This window comes from Neophocaena asiaeorientalis, unplaced genomic scaffold (assembly GCF_003031525.2).
Source record: "Neophocaena asiaeorientalis asiaeorientalis breed wild unplaced genomic scaffold, Neophocaena_asiaeorientalis_V1.1 scaffold307, whole genome shotgun sequence".
Taxonomy (NCBI): domain Eukaryota; kingdom Metazoa; phylum Chordata; class Mammalia; order Artiodactyla; family Phocoenidae; genus Neophocaena; species Neophocaena asiaeorientalis.
Genome location: NW_020171817.1, coordinates 2,312,488 through 2,319,238, shown reverse-complemented (window position 1 = coordinate 2,319,238; position 6,751 = coordinate 2,312,488). Strand labels below are relative to the sequence as shown.

The 6,751-nt window shown below is 47.5% G+C and overlaps 1 non-coding gene across 1 annotated transcript; it reads left to right on the top strand.

Annotated features, from left to right (window-relative positions):
- The first annotated feature begins 6,392 nt into the window (after window positions 1–6,392).
- On the top strand, window positions 6,393–6,454 carry LOC112395618 (U7 small nuclear RNA). Its single transcript, XR_003002414.1, has one exon. It is a non-coding gene; the product is annotated as a U7 small nuclear RNA (small nuclear RNA).
- Window positions 6,455–6,751: the final 297 nt, after the last annotated feature.

The following is a 6,751-nucleotide window of genomic DNA, read 5'->3' as shown; positions in this document are numbered from 1 at the left end:
CAAGGAAAAAATAAGTTGGACTTCATCAAAAAAAATTTTTTTTAACTTTGTACTTCAAATAACACTACCAAGAAAGTGAAAAGGCAACTCACAGACTAGAGAAACTTTTTGCAAATTATAAATGTTACGAGGGTCTAATGTCCAGAACATATAACTCTTACAATTCAACAGTAAAGAGACAACACAATTTAAAAATGGGCAAAGGATCTGAATAGACATTTCTCCAAGGATATACAAATGGCCAGTAAGCACATGACAAGATATTCGTATCATTAATCATTAGGGAAATGCGAATCAAAACCTTAATAAGGGACCTCCCTGGTGGTCCAGCAGTTAAGACTCCGAGCTCCCAACGCAGGGGGCCCAAGTTTGATCCCTGGTCAGGGAACTAGATCCTGCATGCTGCAACTAAAGACCCAGCACAGCCAAATAAATTAACATTTTTAAAAACACCATAATCACATACCACTTCAATATACTAGGATGGCTATAATGGAAAAAATGGAAAACACCCAACATTGATGAAAATGTGGAAAAACTGGAAACCTATACTGCTAGCAGGAAGATAAATTGGTACAGCCACTGTGGAAAAATAGCTTGATAGTTCCACAAAAAAAGTTAAACACAGAGTTACTATATAATTCTACAATTCCATTCCCAATTATATAACCAAGAAAACTGAAAACAAATACTCAAATACTTGTACACAAATGTTCTTAGCACCATTATTCATTACAGTCAAAAAGTAGAAACAACTGAGATGTCCATTAACGGATGAATGGATAAACAGAATACGGTATATAGCCAAGCAATGGAAAGCTAGTTGGCAATAAAAAGGAATGAAGTATTGATACACGCCACAATGTGGCTGAGCCTCAAAAACATCATGCTAAGTGGAAAAAGCAGACACAAGAGGCCACATGTTGCATGGCTCCATTTAGATGAGATGCCCAAATAGACAAGTCCATAGAAACAGAAAGGAGATTGGTAGTTGCCAGGGACCGAGGGGGGCGAGAGCAAGAGGGGCGACTACTAGCAAGCACAGGGTTTTAACCGGGGAGTGAAAACGTTCTGAAATTAGAGATTTTTGCACAACCTTATGAATATACTAAAAACCATTGAATATTACACTTTAAAAGTTAATTTTATGGTATTTGGATTCTCCGTTTTTTATTTTATTTTTATTTATTTATTTTTTGCATGCCACCAGGGAAGCCCTCTCCATTTTTTAAAATGTACACATCCTCTCAACATAGGGAAAAAGTGGGAAAATATTTAATTGATCCAAAATAAGGAATGAAAATGGACAAATAATAAACATAGTTGATGTGGCTTTTAGCTCAAAGTATTAATATGTTAAGTGAAGGGAGACTAAATGCTTGTGTGAAGAAGTCTAGATATACGTATATGCTCTTTACAAACATCTACAACTGAAGAGTTGAAGGTGAAGTGGAAAATATATACTGTGTAAATACTAACCAAAAAACCCCAAAACAACTGGTATAGCCGCATTAACACCAAAATATCTGTTATAAAAGCATGTTAGGGGCTTCCCTGGTGGTGCCGTGATTGAGTCTACCTGCCGATGCAGGGGACACGGGTTCGTGCCCCGGTCCGGGAAGATCCCACATGCCGCACACACACACAAAAAAAACATGTTAGAAAAAAAGCTTTACTTCAGAATGACAGCTGACTGAGTTCTACTAAGAGACAAAACAATTCCAAATGTGTACCTACTCACCTATCCTCAACATATAAAGCAAAAACTGACGTTGCTACTCCAGAAAACAGACAAGTGCAAAACCATCAAGGGAGATGTTGGCACATCTCCGCAACTGATAGCACCTGACCTTCCTGCGTCTTCAACGGAGGTGGGATATTCAGTCATGTAACTGGTTTTGTGTTTTATTTTTGAGTTTCCAAGTGTGAGTACGGAGACTTCTAAATTTCCTCCCACTGATCGCACCTCTGGGGACTCGCACCCTCCTCTTCCGTGGGGACTGGACCCAGCAACTTTTTAAGACAAGTGGAAAACAGCAGAAGTAACAGGTTGTCACTCCCGAGATCGGACTGTGAGATACTGGGACTTGCTCTCTGCCTCTCCCTGCTCACTCTGGGGAAGCCTGCTGCAGAGCTGTGGTGGCCCTGAAGAGCCACCCACGAACCAGGGAACTGAGGGGCATTTACCACCAGAGCCAGTGAGGAGAGAGGCCCTCTCTGTTTATTCTCTGCATTTAAACATCTCTTTGGGGAATTCCCAGGCGGTCCAGTAGCCAGGACTCAGTGCTTCCACTGCAGGGGGCACAGGTGTGATCCCTGGTCGGGGAATTAAGATCCCGCAAGCCATGCTGCACGGCCAAAAAAACCCCAAAAAACAAAGAAGAAAGAAAAACCCAAAAAACCACACATCACTTTATAAGGAACTGGATACATAGATGGTTTTATGCCCGTACAACGGACATCGGTGCAACTCAATGTGTCATCAGTGACATGGTGTATATTCATACAATGAGTGTTTACTACTTAGAGTAGGAATCATTCAGCCATCTCTGTTAGAATCATAACCTATTCCAGTTTTCAGGTGAGAAAACAGACTTAGGGAGGTTACGTGATTTCCCTAAGGTCACCCCCTCGTAAGGGTTGGAGCAGGTACTTGACAGTAACCAAATCACACCCAGGAGCGTAGCTCTGCCCCGCACTGTCCCCTGGGCTCCAGACACCCCAGGGTCCTCTGCCCCGCACTGTCCCCTGGGCTCCGCACACCCCAGGGGCCAGGTGCATGTAGCTGGGGAAGGAGCCGGGAGCACCTGCACTTCACGCCCTCTGCAAACAAGCAGCTGAGAACTAGACTTGATTTTGCCTGGAAACAGATGTGAACGTGACGTTGCCTCTTGAATTTTAGAAGCGTTTGTACATGTGTCACACGTATGCCATTACAGGTGTCCTTGCTCTCAAGAGCTCACGAGCCAAAGTCAGTTTTTAGATCTTTTGTTACATAAACTTCTGCTACTCACCGTCTTAAATTCAGGAACCAAGCTCATTTGGAATATGCACCCTCCCTCCTGACTCCAGCCTGGCATCTCACTCCCATTACCCAAACCAAGAACCAAGTCGATTTGGGGGGTGAGGGATAGTTACAAATGCACAAGGGAATTCCCCGGCGCTCCAGGGGTTAGGACGCTATGCTTTCACTACCAAGGGCTTTGATTCAATCCCTGGGCAGGGAACTAAGATCCCACATGCCACGCAGTACAGCCAAAAAAACCCAAAACAAAAGCACAAAACATACAAACTTGGTTTTGCTATCACTTGTTATTTCTAGAAGGTGCCACTGAGAAACTTACTTCTCAAATAAATTAGCGTTAAGTGGTTTCAATTTTACAGGAGTGTTTATATAACTTGTTCTTATAAAATACACCTGTTGGTGGAACGCCCCTTTTGTCCCCATCTTGAGAAACGTCACCCAGATTTCCAAAGGGCACCTGCCTGAATATTTGGAAACACACGCCCTCAGAGATACAAGTACCAGCCTTGTTCCTACTCACGGCTCCAGGGGGTCCTTCCTTAGAACGGCCTCCAGTTTGCCAGGCTAGACGTCCTCATGTTGGGGCAGGGGCCACTGGCATATGACATGACCTTTATCAGATTTCACTGTGAAGCAGACAGTTCACACCTCAGGCCCTTGGTCACCTGGAGTCCACGGCTAGGTGTTTGGGGCTGGGGGGGGACCTTTCTAGCGTCTTGCTTGGGGGCTCAGCATTCTCCCTCCTTTTGCTCTGGGGTTGAAGCTCAGACGGTTGAGGGCTGCGCTGATGAGGATCTGATCCTGACATGGAGACCCGTCTGCCTGCCTCTGATCCTTTGCCAAAGACCTGGGCTGGCTGCCTGGTAGCAACTGTTAATCCACAGAAAGATTGAGAGCACAGCTCAAACAGACTGGGGCAAACCCCCCATGGCAGCAGGTCAGCCCATCAAGGACCCTCCCAAGCACTCTCCTAGACCCACACAATTTGGGTAAAATGAAAAAAAGTCCATTGATTTACACTTTGCTGTAAATTTTTGTTAGGAGCAGTCTGTTAGTTGCGACAGTTCCCACTTACTTCCTTTGTTACCAGAAAGCTTTATTACTCTGGAGTTCACAACATCCTGGAGTGAGAAACTATCACATAAACACAGTTTGGAGAGGAGAAATGACCTGTAATTCTTATTCAGTCAAAGTGTGTGGCTATCACAGCAGCACCAGACCTCAGCTGCCCAGGAACCCAGGTGTGCTTCGTTCCAGAGGGTTTTCACTCCCATCCCCCACCTCTCAATTTCCAATTTTCCCAGGAAGGAGGAAAGACCATCCCATTACCTGTGAGGAGGACGGAAATACTGGTCGTGGGCCCTGCACATTTTAAAGTTCAAGCCGCAGGCTCCGGCGACTGCGTGCGTAGTAGCTGTAGGTGCGCGGGAGACGCGGGATTGTGTCTTTCCTACTATGTACGTCCGGCAAGGCCTCTCCTTGGCTTGGACCTTCCTGGAATCCTAACACATAAAAGCGGTGTCGGCAATCACACTGAAGCTCCTGAATCAGCCTCTAGGGGTTGGTCTCTTGTGACCAGGACACTTGGAAGAACCTACAGCTCCTGTAAGGGAGCAGGTTTGGGGAGAAAAGCGTGTACCCAAGTGACTGAAGTGTAAGTTGAACCACCTCATTGCAAACTACCTACACCTGTGTTAGGAGGTTTAACAGCTTCAAGGGGTAATTGACACGCAATAAACAGCACATTTCAAGTGTGCGACTTGATACATTTTCACACCAGCTTTGGTTTGTTGTTTTTCTTTTAGATTCCACAAATAAGTGAGATCATACAGTATTCGTCTTTCTCTGACATATTTCCATTAGCATGTACGCCGGGGACATCATCACCTTAATCAAGTGTGACCGTCTCCATCACCGCAAAGTTTCCTCGAGCCTCCTCGTAACCCACCCTCCTACCCCTCCCCACCCTACCTCTCCCCCAGAAGCCACCGATGCGCTTTTTATCACAAATAAGATCTGCAACCACGTATCATACCAGTTCCGAGCCCAGCGGGCAAATACGTACTTTCTTTCTGTAGGTTGGGCCTTGCGTGGCGCGTTTAAAATTCTCAGTTCCCGGAGAGCGAGAGAAACAAGAGACAGATGCAGATGAAAGGCTGGTGCGGGGCCACCTCCCGGGAGTCTCCCCCAGAACAGCCCTACCTGCAGGCCAGCCCGACCAGCCTCTGCCCACGTGGCGGCAACCCTCCCCTCCTTTCCCGGCAGGCTCCCGGCCGCGTGGGGCTCCTAGCCGGTTCTGGCACCCAAACAACCGCAGCAAAAGGACGCTGGGAGCCGGCCGCTGCAACCTGCCTCTCGCTCCTGCATCACTTAGCTGCTCAACAGGACGTCCACTCCCTTCTCCCCCGGAGCTTCAATCCTGTCAGCTCTGCCCCTCCGCTTGCCGGATCTTCCCTCCATCCGCCCCTCTTACTGCACCAAGTCCGTCTGGCCCGAGGCGCAGCAAGCCCAGACGCTGAGGCGCCGAGGCCTGCAGCAAAGCGAGGGTTCACTCATACAGCAGCCGAGCGACGAGACGGCAGGACAAACCTCAAACGCGCCTCCCGAAAGGCTAGCGGCTGGGGTATTTATGGGATGCGGAATAAAGAAGCCCGGGCGGTAGAGGGCGGGGAGCGTGGGAAAGGTGATTGGAAAAAGCTGCGGCACCGAGGTTCTGCGCAGGCGTAACTAAGCTACAGGCCTCTGCACGTTCAAGAGGTCATCGAGCGGACACTCGCGCATGCCCACCTGGAGGGCCGGTGGTCCCATCCAGCCTTAACCAGCTGAGCTCAAACTAGACACAGGTGACTCCAAGATTCTGGAAAACAACTCAGGCCAACATCTTTTTTTTTTAGGCTACGTGCTGCGTGGAGAACATGCAAGTCTTCAAGCGACCTTGATTAGCAACGGCGGCAGGTGAAATGGGTTTGACTCATCACCCGCGGTTTCACCCCTTTCCCAGTCCACGCGGCCCCTGGAGCTCCAGGTCAGCGTAAACAGATTCTTCTCCACCCTCAGTCTGTTTGCACAAGGATGTCTCTGGCTTGGCTCTGTCCCGAGGACATAATGCCTGTTCCCACCGGCGCCCCACGCTTGCAGGATGCAGGTGGGGCCGGGAACGGGTGCCGCCTGGCTCTCTCCCTGCTCTACCCAGGCCCATCCCCTCCAATGCAGGAAGGCTGTCCGGACGTGTGGTGGCCGTGGAAATGGTCCAGCATATGGTTCGTGCCCGGGTTTGGGCTAATGATGAGGAACATAGTGTTTTCCCGCAAAATAAGAAATTACATCTGTGAAAGGCCTAGTTCGCTTCTGACACAAATAAGCATCAGAGCGTTACAGCTCTTTTAGAAGATGTCAAGCAGGTTTCCTGGTCCACACTGGGAAACCCAAGGGGGAAAAAAAAAAGCATCAGAAAAGTAGGGTTTGACGGCTGTCACCTTCTTAGACGGACAGCATTCTGCCTATGGAATGGGTATCTCTCTCAATAAACCTGCTTTCACTTAGAAAAGAAAAGAAAGAAACAAAGTAGGGCTTAATAGGCATGTGCAGATTTTAAAAACTCCTCAGGAGACAGGTAAGGATTTCTTTGACAGGACACAAAAAAGACTAACCCAAAAGGAAAAGGTCAATAAAAATTTCTTTTTTCCCCCAGTTTGATTGAGATATGATTGAGATATAACATTGTAT